Source organism: Cottoperca gobio, chromosome 10 (genome assembly GCF_900634415.1).
Source record: "Cottoperca gobio chromosome 10, fCotGob3.1, whole genome shotgun sequence".
Classification (NCBI taxonomy): Eukaryota; Metazoa; Chordata; class Actinopteri; order Perciformes; family Bovichtidae; genus Cottoperca; species Cottoperca gobio.
Genome location: NC_041364.1, coordinates 14,212,853 through 14,232,838, shown reverse-complemented (window position 1 = coordinate 14,232,838; position 19,986 = coordinate 14,212,853). Strand labels below are relative to the sequence as shown.

At 41.6% G+C, this 19,986-nt stretch overlaps 1 protein-coding gene across 2 annotated transcripts in view; it reads right to left on the bottom strand.

Moving 5' to 3' along the window:
* LOC115014490 (A disintegrin and metalloproteinase with thrombospondin motifs 2-like) overlaps nucleotides 1-19,986 on the bottom strand; it is a 106,178-nt gene that overhangs the window by 30,202 nt on the left and 55,990 nt on the right. The window lies entirely within an intron of this gene.

Genomic DNA, 19,986 nt, shown 5'->3' with positions numbered 1-19,986 from the left:
GGCACATATTGTTGTGCATGTTGTGAAACATCTTGTTTGTCTAGCTGCATTCAGGAATGGATGATGAATCGTGGCTGCGCCTGCTGCCCTGGTCCTGCTGGACCTACTACTGGACTGGAAGCCGTTTTGACATTTTCCTGGATTCATCCAAACTTTCTCTTTTTCAACACATCATTTCTGTCAAATGTTGTACTATGTTGTTTATCCTGTACACACGACATCTATTGCACGCCTGTCCGTCCTGGGAGAGGGATCCCTCCTCAGTTGCTCTCCCTGAGGTTTCTTCCATTTTTCCCCCTTTAATTATGACGTTTCTTTTAGGAAGTGTTTCCTTGTGCGATGCGAGGGTCTAAGGACAGAGGGTGTCGTATCCTGTACAGTCATAAATATATAAATATAAATTTGATTTGATTTGATTCAGCTTGTGTGCGTCTCCACTACAGTGTTAGGGTGTGTGCGTGCTACAAATTGACATCCATATGCACACGATACACTAATATGAGCACTTGCATGTTGATGTCTGTGTGTCTGTCTCCTGTTTTCCTTCCAAGACACCAGTTGACAGAATCGAGCATGAGTGTCTCTCGTAACCGGTGGTAGCGGTGCGACTATCCTACACGGATTCTCTCCTAATCAACCAAATATTTCTACTCCCATCTGAATAAAAGCAGCAGATGGTGCTTGCTAAACACACGGATTGAGACAGTTCCCCCACACAGGGGCTGCCCACCCTGCTCTTTTCTTGGCTTGCTACATGCTCCAAAAATGCTAATTACACAAGAAACTAAATTTGAGATTATTCCACTGGAAAATGTGCAACCTACAGCAGCCCCGACATGTTCCCATCACTAATTACTTCTCTGTTTTTGCCTACACAGGTATGTGCAAAGGTGAGTTGTTATGTTGTTTGGACATTTTTGGATAAACTGCATTCCTGACTCCTAAATGTATTATGTTTAAAGTCTGACCCTGTTTCTTTTCCTTTTAAAGTTGGAGTCAGTGAAAATACAGAAGATAAATGGTCCTGTCTCTGGCGCCAAGGCCATCATTTCCTCACTCGCCGTCCTCCCCCACAATTCCTCTGTCTCTCTCATCCTCCTGGTATGTAGACACAGCATGACCTTGCTTGTAAGGAAGCCATGGAAGACCGAGTCATGCAGTCTTGAACATGTGGTCTCGGTGGATTCGACGAAGCACTGTCCTCCCTGACCCCAGCCAAGGCCTCCCACAGCCGAGGGTGACACACAACCCAGCTCATGGAGTGGTGTGTTCAAGTGTGCATGCATGTGCTTATGTGTGAGCGCTGTGTGGACAAACATGTCTTATTGGGCCATAAATCACTGTCCTTAAGTAGTTCACTAACTACGTTGAGGACAAACTGTATGCTGTTTTTGACTGTGGAGCTTGATTTGGAGGTGCTGGGTGATGAATTGATCGAACACGTGGCATGAGGGTTCAGGTGGAGCTCCGGTGTTTTGACACATATAGTATAGGAACAACAAGTGTGGAGGGAAAATAACCAGATGCAAGAGGAAGATAGAAGGGAAGACGAGGGGAGAGGAAGAGAGTTCTGCCACCTTGTCTCCCAATCAGCAAGGGGCATCCCGCTTTCCCACTCCCTCTTATGCAACGTTTCCAAGGCAACGGGCTCATGGGTAAAACAACGACCGCGTGGCTAATATTGGCTCCTGAGTTGCGAGCAGAATGAATCTGGAAGTCTGAATATGATCCCATATCTGCCCACATTCCAGTGAGTGACAGAATACCAACACAGAACAAGAGAAAAAGGAGAAGGGGGGGAGAGAGGGAGATAGAGATTAATATTGAGAAAGACAAGAGACTGTGAGATGAGAATTTAAAGATTTCTGCAGCACTTTTGTTCAGTTTTATAACTCCTCTCTCTCTCTCTCTATCTCTCTCTCTCACTCTCACACACACACACACACAAACACACACACACACAGACGGTGAACATTTCTTCTCCTCGTTAGGAGAGGGAGCTGGATTTAAGGCAGTGCACTTCACAACAACCTTTGGCTCTTCCTAGTTATAGCTGCCTTTAACGAGCCTGATGTCATAACCACAACATCTGCTTTTAAAGACAGGTCCAGATAGTTTTACCTTTTGCCTTATATAATGTTAAGACAAAACACAGAAAACAAGACTATTGTGTTCTCACTTTGAACTCAGCGCCTTCGCCAAATTGCACTGCCTTGAAAGCAGCGGATGAGACAATGTGGGGACATCATTGCATAACACGGGGGCGCAGCTGTATGGTAAGTGGAAGGACTAAGGTAGAGATAACTCAAAGTGACACTGGCAGAGTGGGAAACAAGAGGAGACTGAACCAGAGGCTTGAAGGTGCTTGACCAGGTGGAGAGCTCTAACTATTTAAACCTCTCCGTTTCGTCACCTCTGTCCTTGCTTACACTTGCTATAGAACACTATCTTCCAGCAGGTTTTTCCGAGAGAACTGCAGAGGAATAAGGTGCAAGAAAGATTGAGGAAGGCAGTGAGGGAGGTGAGAGGTAGAGCTGAGGGGTGTGATGGATGAGAGAGAGAGATGAGAAGAGACCAGAAGGACCTTGGTTGTTCTTAGTTTCGCTTCAAGCTCCTTGCAGTGATGGAGAATATCGCTCTCTTGTAGAACATCCGAGTCTGTCTGTGTGACTGCGGGCGAAGCATCAGGGTGCGCTGCCGTGTTTCTCACAGCAGTAGCTTACATTAGCTTCTGAAACCTAACTGTTATCACTCTCAACCTACAGATAGGGAATTGATCATAACACTGTTCATTTTTCTTATCACTCAGTCCCAAAGCTCCTCCTCCCACACCTCTTACCTGCACGCACACAAACACACACACAACCCTTCATGTCTCTTCCAACCTGAAACTTTACTTTTCCCACCCGTTGTCAATCCTCATTTGCATTTTCACACTCCCGTCTGTATACCCCACAGCCCTCCACCTCCACCATCACAAACAAACACGCCACCCTACATGCACGCCGCCCTCTCCCAGTATTCTCATTCAGGTGGGGTGTAGAGCGTGGCCTTATTAGGAGACAAAGGTTCTTTGTCTTTCAACCTTTGCAAAATGTCAAGAATGTCTGGTTGCCCGCTGAATACCAGGTGGGGAGAGAGGGGGGTTGAGAGAGTAAGGAGAGACTATAACCTCAACAGGAGAGAATGGTGATGATAATTCAGGTCAAGCCACATCTTACTATTGAGCAGCGGTCTTTGGTTTAAGGTGACTGCTTGGCAGTCAGGTGTGGCACATCGATCTGCTCCGCATTCAGGAGCTCTACTGTATAATGACTGGCTTTGACCTTACGATGGTCACTCTGGTCAGCCTTGGTAGGTGTGCACCAGAGTGTGTGTGTGTGTGTGTGTGTGTGTGTGTGTGTGTGTGTGTGTGTGTGTGTGTGTGCAAATATCTGCATTTGGATGAGTCTGCATGTTACAGTATGTAGGCTTCATGGACCTTCAACACAACACAATAACTGTCACGTATTGGTAACACAGAGCCTCGTGAATGGTGAATTAGTAGACACAGTACAGTCAGGGGTGGGGAACCTCCGGCTTCCATACGGCCCTCGAGGTAACTCATAAACACACGCAAAAATCTATCTAGACAGCAATAGACGGGCGATTGACTGTTTTTCCTGCCCAATGTCAGGGTCCTTGAACACAACACGAGCGGAACGTGTCATTACGTGGTCGCGTCACGTCAAAAAACTTCAATATTAAACGAGACTGTCATTGACATCAGCGAACGCAGCATGGCGAGTGTAAACGAGAGAAAGCTGGATGCGGAATGTCGCACAATCCAGGAGAAATGGACGAACGATTATTTATTTGAGGAAGTAAAAGGCCAGTGTGCCTAGTTTGTGCGGACACGCTTGCGGTGAAACACGAAACATGCCGAACTGCACGAGCTGAAAGGACGAGTGCGTTTAGATAAAGTTAACGCTCTTCGTAACATACAAACATGGAGAGATAGAGAGGTAGACCACCACACCAAGAACGGACTGTTCCACCACTGCTGTGCAATTATCACTTTATATAATTTGTGCATTTATCACTGCCATTTACAATATTCACTTTATTTTCTATCAACCACTTGGTACTTATATTATTTTTTATTCTATTTAATTATTGTTTACTGCCTTTTTACTTAATATGTTATTTTGCTGTGACAAGATACATGAATGGGCTGTGTCTTAAAACATTTAACCCTGATTTAAATAGAGGAATTACAATATAGTGAATTATACAGCATCATATTGTAAATACACAAACACACACACACACACACACACACACACACACACACACACACACACACACACACACACACACTCACACATGCTGTCAATACATACTCTTTTATAGCAACGCCCAGTTGACTTCTAAAACAACAAAATATGTAAAACAGACACAAATATTTCTGTCACTTTTTATGTGTATAACCGAGTGCAAAGCAACGAATGACAGGAGAGAGAGATTGTCTGAAAGTGTGCGCTGTGTGGCTCTCACCATAATCGCCAGCTTTTCACGTAAACACAATTTCCCTTCCGAGGTTGGACGACATGTCGCACAAACTAGTTGTTGTCAAGCATACCTTTAGTCTCACAGTTTATGGTTAAGTCTTGCAGGACTTTAAAGTAGATACAATCAAGGTTCAAGTTTATGTTCATTTGGGTGGATAAGTGTGGTTAGGGCTACTAAATTACAAGAATATACGACTTAAATGCACCACTATGTATTTATTTGGTATGGGGAGTCCTGGCTTAAAGAACAGTTATAGATGATTTGCTTTGTGTGTTGTAGAGATGTGTTATAAAGGTATTTGAGAAATCTGATGGTTTATTTTAGTTCTTACAGTGAAAAAGTAGCTTATAATAAAATGTAATACATTTATAAGATGAACATAAGTTACTAAAATGACTTTGAGCGTGTCCGCCCACACAGTCTTCCCTCAGGAGTGATGATTAAAATCTTTAGTGTTATTGTATATTTTGGTTATTTTTCTAGCACGTATGAATGGCAGCCGGCCTGAGGGGAGACAGTGAACTCATTAGTGCTCACCTGAGATCAAGGCTGTCTGTCCACCTGGGGGCATAGTTATCCACACACGTGAACTCATTTACTTACAGACACATCTTGGTCACATAGCTCAGGGCATGGACAGTGTGTCTCCTCTGTGACAGCTGTATGGGTTGTCATGGTGATGAGTGGCTTGGACAGCGGACCAGTTATTACTGCTGCTAGCATCTGTGCAGGTAGCAACATGCCACGATGTCCCACACATTCTTCCCATACTGAATGCTCATTATTTCTAAGCTGCCATATGACAGCTGTAAAGGCTGAAGAGTGTGGAACTCATAGTGAACTACGCTTCCTATAATCATATTGCCGTTAATTATTTAGATTGGCAATCAGCAATCTAATTTTACATGGACAGCTCCCTGAAGACCAAAATAATTATTCATACATCAAGCACTGAACTTTGCCCATTTATTAATAACTGCTTTAGGTTAGGGCTGTTTATTTTTAACCGTGGTTCCTGATGATATGTTTTGAGTGGTCCAGCCTTGGCTGTGAGTTTCATGTCCAAAGCTTATTTAAGCTGATGCATTATATCTTTCTGTGCTACCTGAAGTGGAGCAGAGGACCATTTTAAATATTGCATGAAGCAGCTTTTATAATCAGCAGGCGAGAGGGCCACCTATCCTCACTGCTGCTCTGTGTGTCTGTGCGGATTTCTGGAGGTTCAGGAGACAAGGCAACCTTTAGCTCTCCCTTCTTACATAACTGTCTGTCTGTCAGAAACACGCAGGGGTGTTAGCTGCTGGGGACGTACTGTGGTGTACAACGATTCCCCCCATGTTCTGTTGTACTACCGTTTCATTAGCTGAGCCTCGCCATTTCTTGATAAAGTCTATGTTCAGAGTTACCTACTTATCAATATTGCAACGCCACACAATTAAAGAAGCTATATTGTGGTTTGTGTGGGCTCATGATTGCACATGTTGTCACAAATGAGCCTAAATTGAGCGACAGTATTTCACACAAGCCGCAAGTAGCCTCTTGTCATCACATCAATAATTACAGCAAAGAAGACCAGCCTATGTAAACATGGCAAACACGTCTCAAAACACAGTAACTCAGTAACAATCATTGCCATCCACAGAGGCAATATTGTTGGCAAAGATCAATTACGTCCCCAAACTCTCTTTCTTCATTCTGTAGTTGGATGTAAACTGGAGAGCCTTAGTGTCCAATAAAACAGAAAAGCCAGGCTGATATAGGGCTTACTGAGGGTCTGAAATTGACCTGTCTGAGTGCCCGTCTGCCTGTGTCTGTCTGTCTCTGCCTCACAGAGTCAGACATTTATAAAGGTCTCTTATGAAATCAAAAAATACGAAAACACCTCCAGCCATGACAGGGCAGCAAAAGATAAACACATCACAGCACCAGTATGCAGACTACAGCGTATGCAGACAAGACTCATTCTTCATCTTCATCTCTTACTTTTGTCATATCAAGCTCCACTACCTGTCTGCTTTAAGAAATCTATGGATCAATCTTACTGGGAAACGGCGTGTGCATCAACAGGGAGATAAAGAGGGAGAGGCTGACAGTGAGGTGCAAGGTCCGGCTCCCAGGGAACCTATAAATCTCAGCAGAGACAGCTTCCCGCTGGCTTGAGGGGTTTGTGGCCCCCTTGCCACCTCTCTCCCAAACCCTGCATCCCCTCTCTGCCTGTCACCTCAGCCTCTGATCTTATATATATCAACACTGTCTCCTAAAATTGATGTTCATATACAACTTATGTTTGACGGAAAAGGGATGCTGCCTGGATTATGTTTTTATTAACATAAAGAGGAAATGTTTTAACGTACCTTCAAAAGGTTAACTGTCAGCATATCTCTTTCTCCCCCCCACAATATTTGGTCCTGGAACGGAAGCATGATGGACGTTTTTTTATGGTTATGTTAGGGCAACTCAAAGGGTTGTGAACCCTAGGGATCTTTTGCTCAATTTCCACTATCTGTATTTACCTGCTTTAGGCAGATCAATGTATGTTAGTGGTAATACATGTATTCTAGGACAGCTTTTAATTACACATTTATTATGTCATTTGAGTTTGAGTTGAGGGACTTGTTGACTTTCTTTGATATTTAACCAATAATTCATTTTTTATATATAACACTGATATATTATCACCTTAAGAAGGTAATATGGCAAACGTGTTAGCAAACAGTGGCTTATTTACCCACCCAGCTGACAGAAAGCATCATCAGCATTCATTTAAAAGAAGTCCAATGTTCTGCAAAATGTCCACTATAGTCGCTAACTTTATCTGTCATCTAAGGAAACTCTTCACGCTCACTCTTGTTTTACTGAAATGTTACATACAGTATATATATACATTATAATTATTACAAATATTAAAATTCTTGTTTCCCGGTCTATGTTTCTCCTCTCTTATGGTATTCCTCATTTCTCCTCCCGTCACCCATAGCCCCAGGAAATGTCCTGTCCTGGCTGTGAAATACTCAAAGAGAAGCCAACGCCAATCACTAGAGACACCCAGCACCACAGTTATTATGACAGGCCAGCCAGCCAAACATCTGTCAACCTGAGCACTGTAGGGATGGAGGGAGTGGAGATGTAGGAGAGGAGGAGGGGAAGCAGAAGAGGAGACAAGATTAAAAAAGTCATGAGATGAGAAAGGGGAGAGATGTAAACATTATTAGTATAATATTATTTTTGTTTAGTTTTTTAACTCAGTGTTTAAGTAATCAAGCCAAATACAAAACGCTTGAGTTACAATCACAACCAGTTTCAAACGCCTGGAACCTATGAAGCTGAAACCATCAAGTCATTTTCTAACTTTGATCAACATTATTAGCAACATTAGAGGGCAGCATTTTTATTTTTATTTTATTAGCAGCCTGTGAAGTCAGCTGGCTTGTAAAAGCAACAGCCAACTGACAATCAAAAAGACCATTAACACACACTACAAACGGGACTCGTGTCAGGCTAAAATATACTTGGACAGAGTGCAAATGGAAGTGCCTTAGTGCTAATGCTTCAAACTGTCGACCTGCAGCGAAGTGTTAAACAAGGTGTGTGTCAACAGCCATTACGAATGCATTGGGCCCTTTAGTCACTCATTATTAGTTGTCATATTTTCTGAAGAGGTCGATCAAAGTCTTATGTTAACACCTGGATGATTTGACAAGACAACCGCAGGTGGACCAATAAATATTTGCACCACAGGCCGAGCAGGTCAGCCAAATAAACAAAAGCTACAACATCTCACCTGTTTGAATAGCCCACATAAATACCAAATGACCAAACAGTTTACAGGTGTCTCTATAAACCTGCTGAGCAACGATCACCTACAAGTTACACTTCTATCCCTCTCTCGATACATTCCTCTCCTTTCCTTCCTCCTTCTTGTCGTCTTTTATTCATTAAATGCACATTTTGAAAGGGTAGATATGGAGTAAGAGTGGGTGTGAGAACAAGAAGGTTTATCTAAAGGTGTGAGACAATATGTATGCAAATATTCTCACCAAGCAGCTCACCAGCAGAGCCGAGCCCAAGCATAGCTGCCAAAGGGCGGCAGGATGAGGATTTATCATCCAATATTACCTCATCATAAATGATAAGGATACACATGTAAGGCAGGCTGTAACATAGTAATAGACCATCTCTTACCGAGCTACATGAGCAAGGTAGTAAATCAGTAGAGATATCATTGTAATGTTTCAAACAATTAGGGCGTGGAGTACAAAGACAAGGACACAGGGAGGTGAATATAAAAGAGTGTTTTGGCGTTTAAAAACTGGCATGCTCTTACACCAAGAGTTATTACTGCCTATCGGCCCACAAACACTCAGACAGAGTTCTTTTCAATTGCACAGTGCTCGAGCCAGACGGGAGAGAATTAATAAGGCACTACAGTGTATCGGTGTTACTAAATTGGCGGTGTTTCATAACAAAGTCTTTCAGAGCAGTTATCAATTAGAAACAATTAAAAGAGCCATTCATCATTCTTACAATGCCAGCTCCGTACAGGGAGCAGCGCTGACAGAGAAGCTGATGAAATGTAATCAAAACCATAATTAGCGAGTGCACTTCAACAGAGGATAATGTCGACAGAGCTGAGGTATGTGTATGTAAAGATCAAACCTCAATCTATCTCCAGTGGACAGAAACTAGAATGTGTGTCTATCAAACAAACACATTGCCACTAATGTGAAATCTGTGCAGAAAAAGTGTGTGGGTGAGAAAAGCAGGACAAGAACATGTTTAAAGTCAAGCTGCGAAGAAGCTTCAAAACATGCTGGAGAAATCACATGAACAAGTCCATCGTTAGGCCCTTGGCAATCGTCAGTATGGCATGTGTCTACTTGACATCCAAGCCATGTGCTGGTCTATCTGTGTGCATTCTGTTGATTGACACACATCGCATCTTTTCTGGAAAACCCTCGCAAAGGCTTCCCATATTAATGTCCGGATGATCACTGCTCTGTTGGTAACCAAGAGAGATAGGATCTTAATGCAAAGATGCACTTGGGGAAAGTATCCCATAAACAATACATTTCTGAAAATCCAACTTTCCCAGCTCTCAGTCCCCGAGAGACGCTCGTGATGGCACATGGGTGAGGCCAGAACCACCCCCGACCCACACACACACACACACACACACACACACACACACACACACACACACACACACACACACACACACCTCCCAGGCATATGGCTAATCAGTGATGCCTCTTCCGTGCAAAGGTAACTCTATACTTGAGTAGGGAGGATAGGGGAGCTACCAGCGCGGCCTCCCCGTCTCTCTATTCTAATGAAGCTCCCAGGTAATCGAATCACTGCACAGACAGGCAGATGGCCAATAAGGGAACAACCACTGGGGCGCTTTGATGAGAGCGCAACAAATTTTTTAAACTTACCAATGAGTTGTTTCCTTCTCTCCCTGCACGTATCTATCCGAGCCAGAGCTGATTTTAACATGTGGCTATATGACTTTAAATGCTCAATGTCTTATTATTTATGTATGACCTTCACTGCACCGTCACTGATGAAGTTTGACGCAGAGAAGGCTGAGACAACTATAATTACTGCATCGCCACATGACAACATGCTGATCTCTGCTACATCTGGCTGAAGATCATCATTTGCTGGTCTAGACTCATTTGCTTGGCAACCACTAGCAAAGACAATATTAAGGATGGGCATGAAAGTCTCTATATCCATGAGAAGTATATGAGGAACCTGTGGCTCCTTCCACTTCACTATTGAATAAACATAACGTAACATGGCAGAATGCCATTATGGAGCAACAAGATGGATGTTATGTGAACGTCTTATGGGCAGCGTCCACCATATTGAACTTACTATCGTCTACTATATAAACACTTACCAGTCCCTGTAACTTCAACAGCTGTAAAGATGCAGTGTCCTACGGCCAAAGTTTTGCCAAAATGAAAACTGCATGGACAGACAATCATCATCCTGATCGAAGGAAGATTGTGGTGGATAAAATGTTTAAGTTGATTCCTAAAACTGTTATATAGGTAATTTGTAAACTATTATCTGCTTTATGTTGAGATGAAACTAGAATGTAATGTAATCCCATTTGTAGCAATAATGCTCCCCATATTATAGGATTCAACATTAACTAATAACCTTTCAATCAATATGTTAACAATCAGAAAAACTTGGCATAATCTGAGGAAAACTGTTGGCAGCTACACAGACAACATGCTCAGGGGGGCGAAACAGGCTGCTGTATTTCCTCTAGCTCGATTTAATAAAGATAGGTTATTATAAAGGAATATTTTCCTCTCCTAATCTAGGAACTGGCAGTAAGACCTGTCTCATTCTCCTTGCTCTGCAGAGCAAGTAATACCCACTAATCCTAGACGCAGAAAGAGGCTGTGGGGACGAGAGAGGGGCAGAGTGACAGAAAGAAAGACAGAGAGAGAGCTTATGTCGTTATTTACATGCTTTATGCTAAATCTTTCTTCAATCATTCACACCCTCACTCTTAGACCCCATTATGTTGGTCTGTGGCTGTGAGAAAAAGTGTGTGTATGTGTATGTGTGTTCATGTGTGTGCTGTCACCAGAGCGTGCGGAAGACTTGACACAGACCAAAGAGTCACAATCCCCAACAGTGTTCATTTAGAAAGGTTCAAGCTGGCTGTGTGGACGGACACACACACACACGCACGCACGCACGCACGCACACACACACACACACACACACACACACACACACACACACACACACACACACACACACACACACACACACACACACACACACACAGGAAGCTCCCAGGCCCATCCTATCCAGTGTGATGTAATGAGATATCTGCTGTTTCCCATTCGAGCCTCTTCATCCTCCACAGGAGCAGAAACCACTGACGGAGAGGAGATACAAGAAAAGGAAAAGAAAAAGAGAAAGAGAAAAAAGGAAAGGACGGGAACTAGAGGGCAAGGAGCAAAATCTGATATTTCTGTTTTTGTCTTCCTCCTCCTCTCTGTTTAAGGGAGTAATATGTCTCCATCTCTGTCTATCCTATTGTAATGGAGTAGGTCTCACTACGCTGCCTGAGGAAATTGCCTTATAGTCCCTCTGCCCCTCTTCTATATGTGGACACACACACACACATACACACAAACAGACCACACACACACACTCTCATGGTGTTGGCCCCAGTGACACTGCTTAAATATTAATGACCTGGTTCTCTCTCATTAATAATAGCTGCAGCGCTGATTACTCTGTGAATACCAGAGTGTGTGTGTGTTGACATGTGTGTGTTTACATATGGAAGTGTGCCTACTCAATGTGTGAGCCAAGTATTTGTTCTGCCTGTCACTGGCATATTACTCTGTGAATCACTCCAAAACATTACAGTATTACAGAGGTAAATTAAACAATATTGAATGACATAATAGTGAGGATGTTAAAGGTTAATACAGTGTGTGTTTCCGTGTGTGTCTATGTGAGAGAGAGAGAGAAAAGAAGATGTGTGGGTATGAAGGGTGTATGGACAAAATGAGCAGAGCACACAACATGAAACATTAAACCTGGATAAGAAACACACACACATGCAAATGCATAGACTTACAAATATACAGAAACACCCACACAGACGGGCATTCGCTCAGTTAAGCCACGCATGAGGCATGTGAGATGCAGCTGGCTTAAGCTAGCTTAGTACTAGACACAACACATAAACACAAAATACACACACACACACACACACACACACACACACACACACACACACACACACACACACACACACACAGGGTCCAACAAAAAGCATGAGTAGACATCAGTATCCATTTGGTTGTAATGGAGAACTTTGCATCACCCTGCTAAGAATAGCAATACTGTAGCGTGCCATGAAAGAGGAGAGAAAGGGAGGCGTGGAGAAAGAGGAGAGTGATTTGATGAGCCGTGTGTCCTTTAGTAATGATGAGTCAGCGAATTACAACAGCACACGTGGTAAATGGAAAGCAATCCAAACTAATCACCAATTCTATTTGCATTTAATTAAAACGTATATTATGATATTGTTCTTGTAGTATTTTGCTTGTTATGTATCTGCAAATACTGATTAATATATTATTGTATTGTTATATTGTTATGGGAAACAGTGTACTACACTAAAGCCTTGATTATATGAATGGACTGTATACCAGCTGCTCTTTTTGTTTGGTGTGTATGAGTGTACGTATATGTTCTGTGTATGTGAATGTTGGTGTGTGTGCGCTCTGCTGCGTGTTTGTGTACTTATGTGTCCAACAAACCAACACAATTCCCATTTACCTGATGAATTACATTGCACTGCATTGAGACAAGGAGGGCAAGGGAAGGAAAGAAAGACCTGGAGCGAGAGAGAAATTGGAAAGGTAATCAGTGTTTCTTTAGATTGTAATGCAGGTTCAGAGTAATAACTGGACACACAGTTTAGGAATTGAAAATAAGCCGTGCTCCCCAATCTGTTATTACTCATTACACATAGAAACATACAACTCTACAATCCATGCAACACACACTTCATTATCCTGCTTTTGTTCACCTTCTCAGGCCGTCACAAGACCCATCTCGCAGAAGTACAAGTCAGACTTCGGTTTCCGATGATCCACCAAACCGCCGCCCACCCACCCGCCCCGGGTCTCTCTGGCCCTGGCTGTCGTCCCCTGCATTGTCTGGCTATTGCTGATGGAAATCATCTTATTAGTGCAGTACTAATGTCTGCTCTGGATTCCTGGGACACTCCGGCTGCCCCTATTTTAATTGGCTGACTCTATTAATATTTTATTCGTTTAAACACAGCACATCACCTTTCCCTTCGCTGACTCTGACCCCTTGGCTGGTTGCTCGGTATGTCAGACGGGGAATATAGATGACCTGCCACAAAATTACTTCAGATTTCTTTTTTTATCAACAGTTTGAGTGAAATTCATTTTTTAAGGAATTTATATTGATGGGGAATTTATGGATTACTGTAAAAAGACCAAGTTTTAGAGTGCCAAAATGTTGATGTACATTAATACGCTAATGAATATGCAAGACAACAGTTATTTATTTAAAGATTAACTGTATGTAGTGTGTGCAAGTCACCACTGGGATGGTGAGTTGCTGTTGATGATCCACCTCCTCTATTCATGATCTGTGGCGCACCATTTATTAATCTTTTCAGGTCTGTATCCAAGTTTTTAGTTTTTAGGTCACAAAATGCTCATGACCCCAGAAAATAGTGTGAAATATCAGCAATCATAAGTTGATCAAGATGCCATGTATTATTATTATTATCATTATTATTATTATTATTATTATTATTATTATTATTATTATTATTATTATTATTATTATTATTATTATTATTATTATTATTATTATTATTATTATTATTATCATCATCATCATCATTATTATTATTATTATTATTATTATTATTATTATTATTATTATTATCATTATTATTATTATCATTATTATTATTATTATCATTATTATTATTATTATCATTATTATTATTATTATTATTATTATTATTATTATTATTATTATTATTATTATTATAAGAATATGACATACTTTTGTTTCCAAGTATTTGAAAAAGAAGTCCATTTTTAATCACAGTAATCTTTTAATATATATCAGTTTTAGAAATCAGCATTTTAAGTGACCTGATATGGGGTTATGTAGTTTGAGAGAGTGTGTGTGTATGTGTGTGTGTATGTGTGTGTGTGTGTGTGGGAGGGGGGGGGGGGGGACTGATTCACAGTCAGATAGAGAACAATGCAACTTAAATGTGGATACATTTGGACACAACGGACACAAATAACTTTGAAGTAAGATGTGGATTCACTGAATTGCAGGTGAGCATGTTATGCTTTCAAAACACACACATATTTGCGCACACACACACACACACACACACACACACACACACACACACACACACACACACACACACACACACACACACACACACACACACACACACACACACACACACACACACACACACACACACCTGGCAGCCCTGAGGCTACCTCCAGGACAGAATGGGTGATGGAGCTGGGGGAAGGAAAGGAAGAAGCAAGGAATGGAAGAAGTTTGGGTGGATGATATATAAAGATGGGAGAGAGAAAAGAGATACGTAGAATGACTTAATTCAACAATTCATATAATATAGAAGTTTTGCTATCATTAAATGCATCACAAGGTCATTACGGTCAACTATTATGGCTGTGATCGGGTTTGTTTTGTGTTTTATTTAGTGTGATAACAGCAACAATAGACTACTTTATCATGCAACAGTACAGTTATGAATCTTTCAGTTTAGTTGTGAATCATGGATCATGCAGACGTCTTCTGCAGTGATCAGGTACTACAGCAAATCTGTAGAGTGCCAGAGTCTAATGTTGTGGTTTATAGTGAAGCAGGCATTTTCCTCTTCACTGAAGAAATGTCCAGCACAACAAAAACTGCTGAAGGTTAAATATGAACAGCTTCTTTTTATTGTGAAGTTTGCTAGCTGCATAACAGTACTAACCATTTCTTCCCAAGGTGACTACAAGGTGAACGGTGCTCTGTGGAGATATGTAGTAGTGATCACTGTGCCATTTCTAAAAGGGGAAATGCAGCGATTTTTACACATCAAAGTCTGTTTTACTTGGGGAGCACTACTGCATGTGAAAACCTTTTTTAAAACCTTTTTGTGTCTCTAGAAGGAGCTGATAAATGTGATGTGATGTGAGTCAGTGTCGGTTGAGCCTGAAGACTAAAGGTTTGAAAATGAAAAAGAAATCTTTGGGTGTGGCTTAAGAAAAGAAGTGAGTTTAACCAGATCTCAGCAGCTTGTTCCTCCTCTCTGCTTGAGGCTAGCGAATTCAGGCAACATTAGAATAACACACTCGGATTTCTGATCTTGAGTTGCATTGTGGGTAACGTAGGTGCCATGTTTTGACAAGAAAGAAGAATGAGTGGAATAGAAAAAGACAATACCTCTTCTGCTGCATTGATTTTGATCTTTTTTTAACTGTCCATTGTGAGTCCAACAATGTTACCGGGGTGCTAAATCAGTGGCGTACTGTATTAACATCATGTACAAGATGACCTTTTTTATGGTCATTGCGTTGTCAGACAGTGGTTTTGGCAAATACTATGATAATCCTTGCACAAGCTCTTGGTTACAAAGAAGGAAAAACACATTTTGCTCCATTGTGATGACAGATGCACTGGGGGAATGTCCACTTTTGGGTGCTATTTTAAGGAATTACAGCTCACTGCATTTCAGCTTACTGGAAATTCACACAAGATGGAATATTCTTTCACACAGAACATAAGCTACACAGATAGCCTTTCTTTCATGAGCATGTACATGTACCATACATCGTTCTGTGTAACCTTGTGTGAGCTAATATGAGATTAGACTGGAGAAACAGAAACCAGCTTACTCAAATGTAAATCCCATGATCCAGTGTTTATTGTAAGTTGCATTGTTCTCTATCTGTTCTCTATCTGTTCTCTATCTGTTCTCTATCTGTTCTCTCTCTCTATCATCATCGCATTCTGAATTTTAAGTCAATGTTGTTCTCTATATGTTAGCACATCACATGATTTGGCTGAATGCAATTGCAGGATTCTTATTTTGCTGGGTTTTGTTGCTTTTGATTAAAAGCAGAACCAACATTTGCTTTGCAGCACCATAAGGTATACACTTACATGGACAGCATGGGTGTGATCCCCTCAACCTGTTTGTTTGACACAGCACACAGGAGCAAGAAATACAACACAGGTGTTTCAACAAGTAATTCAACAGCTTAACAAAGTTAAATTACTCACCTTGTGTTACCTTGAATTCATGAAGAAAACTTTATTTTCTCACATGCCTCCAAAGTGAACTCCTCACACACATGGATTTTCACCTAAACCTCACTAGCTGCAGTGCGGAAGTGTTTTAAAGAGAAGGTTTTAGTGAAACTGCATGTGTTTGGGAGGTATATGCATATTACTGGACGACTGGATGAATTACATTTGGATTATACTGCACGAGTTGTGTGATAATTAGTAAATGGATATGTTGATATAGTTTTGCATGGCCCCCTTTCATCGCAATTCTTCAATAATTATCTCCATTTTTGGATTCTTTGTTCACAGTGGAGGCATGCAAGAGTTTCCTCACAAGTGCAAGGTAACATGGAGTGAGCAATTGATATAGAAATGATAATTTTAAATGTAAAGTGTAAAGTTATCAATCAGAAAATACTGCTTTCCTTATTAATGAAAAGTTCAACATTTGGACACGTTTCATGTCTCTAATAGACAATAGAGTGACGATAATCAAACTTGACACTGTACTTTATTTGGCAGCCCTAAAGGTGAACATTGGTGCTAGGAGGAATGTAAGCACAGGTAGGACTGTAATGTGACAGCTTTGGCAGCGAGGAGTTTGTGCACACACATGTGTGTGTGAGTCATGGCTGCTCCTGCGGCCTTTAACACCCAGTCATCTGTCATCCATCGGCTCAGCGCTGCACTCCTGCGTCTCAATCGCCTGACATAATATTACACACACAACAACTCACTCTCTCTGTCTCTCCAAACACACACACGCAGTATTTTGACAACGTGCCACCAGCACCGAGTGCGAGTGGCACACACACACACACACACACACACACACACACACACACACACACACACACACACACACACACACACACACACACACACACACACACACACACACACACACACACCGTGTCCCCACAGTGTTCCCTGATTAATGAGATGGTTTGTTCTCTTCCTCAGGCCTGGACCAATCAGGCACGAGGACACAAATCTCTCCCCGCTGGTAATGCTGAAGGCCACTGGCCACTATTTATTGGCAATCTCAGCCCTGACTACCCAGACAGAGAGAGCAACACGCTTGTCACAGGAAGACACCACCATCGTGTCTGCCTCTCTGTGTGTTTTTCATGTGCTCCGGCTAAATTCTGCTACGGGAAATAAATACGTTCGCTAGTATCATGAAATAAGAGTTTCAAAGAGCATCTCACAAATACAACATACAACAAGATATCCTCATTTATAGATTGTGTGGGTGTGTCAATAGAGAAGAAGCTTTAAAGCCACAAACAAATCAAAGCTGTGTCCATTAAAAATAATAATGTCTTCTTATATCTCAACAGAATGATTCCTTCTTTTCTTACCTCTCTGGACTTAATTAGCAGGGTTTAGCAAACTTGGTGTTTCAGCAGCTAAACATTAGTAATTGCTGTGTTTATCTGCTTTCAGAGTAAAAATAACCCACATCGAGAGGTTGTGACAGTGTGGCTGCTTTCACCAAAGCTGTATTCCTGTTTTCTTTGCTGTAATCTGAAAACAGCTCCTCATGGCAGATTCTTTTTTTTCTTTTTCAGAAAGGCCTCGGTGACAGCTTTGTTGGTGAAACATTTAACAGTGTTCACACCAGCTATTTTAATACTTTAATTGTTTACTGTGTTTCTCTTTTTAATGGCTTTCACATCATATCAGCAGCTAAATTACAGATAGTCATGCCATGAACTTGAGACTGATGTTTGAACTGGAGTGACAAGGAGTTTAACAAGAAGGCAATTTGCCTCTCAACTCCTCATCACTCTTTATCTGTCCTCTGCTCATTCTGTACCCTGCTTCTGTCTTTATATCTGGTTTATATCCCTAATAAAAGCAGCCTTTGAAATATGTGCTGACTTATCACTGGTTAATTTCCAAAGACAACAAGCAGCATTAGATACAGAGATACTACAGGATAGATTCAAAACCCACCACAAGTCATCAAACTTAACATTAACTATCAACTAAGAAATAAAATATGACCAACAAGTGCAGTTATGAGAAAGTCAACAACATCTACTATGCTCTAGTGATACCAATGCCATACAAGAATTCAAATGCAGAGAGACTTCGTGGGAGGAAACGTGGAAGGAACAGGAGACAGAACTGAACTTGGCCCGTACTGTAATGTATGTGAGTCATTCTTTGTATAGTCAGACACGCTGTGATCTCAAACCTGGCTCGAAGTCATTACAGCAGGGAGGCCAGGAAAAATGGGGAAGGAGTGAGAAGATTAAAGTGTAATTTAAAGTTATTTTCCTTAAGATTTTCATTTAAAAAAATCAAACGCTGTTTTTGACACTATGGTGTGTAGGAATATTAATTTAATATATTTACACTGCTCAGTGCTCCAACTCTCCAACTGTTTTGTCTTTTAATTTCCTGTCTACACCAGAGGTGGGGATGTGTCGCATTGCGGAAAATGACATCTGCTACTAAATGATCACCTTGTACCTTCGTTTTACCAAATATCTGACCAGTTTCATATTGTAACATGCAGCCTTAAGGAGTGCCAGTTCTGGGAGAGAACAAGACTGTAAGTAGTGGAGTCCACCATTCCTGCACTCTTTTAAAATGCACCCTCACATGATCAGGGATTGAACAACGTTGCATGGTATACATTGTTTTGAGTAAATAAACTATTTGTAGAGTTGATTTCTATACTAACTTTTGATCCCAAGTCTTAGTAGTATTTATTTACTCGATCAAGTGCATCTGTGAGAAATCAATGACGTTGCCTGGTGCTCCACCCCCCTAGATTACAAGGCAACGTTCCCCCTGCCACCTCCCTCCCTACACAGCCCTCATCCCCTGACATATAAATACAGAAATGAACTCTCAGATGTGTGGAGTGGAGGATAGTTACTTCAAAGACAGTAACTCTTGCGTACCTTCAGTGGTTTAACTTCTCACTGCAGTGATATAGAAGGCTGTGTGCGCTGCTCGATGTAGTTTCAGGTGCAACAGTTGCACACTTCCGACCACACCCAAGTTGGTCAAAGATGAAACAAACTTTTACCAGAGCTTTTCAGCCTGGTGTTAAGTTACTCTTTAAGGAGTAGGGAAATAAGTAAGAAAGGAAAGAAGTGGGGGAAGACAGGAAGAAAAAGATGAGGAATAAAGGTCAAAAGAAGAAAGCAAAGGGAGGGTTGAGCTTCTGTGTATGAGCAGGGTAGAAGACACACACACACGTAGACGATCACATGCCAGAACACTGGGGTTTGGCAGCTTGGCTGGGAATCTTTTCAGAAATCTCTTAGAGTTCTGAGCAATGGTAGGAAGTCTGGAGAAAGAGAAGGATCACAGGGGGAACGTGGGTAATATGCCAGGGAAGTGAACTAACTTTTCTCTGGTGTCAGCACATCTGCTGTGGAGGATGATCTATCTCCCTCTCATCGCTACAGGACACATATGGCACGAGAGGTAGAGTTTGCACATTAGCTGCTCAGTGACAATACACGCACACACACACACACACACACACACACACACACACACACACACACACACACACACACACACACACACACACACACA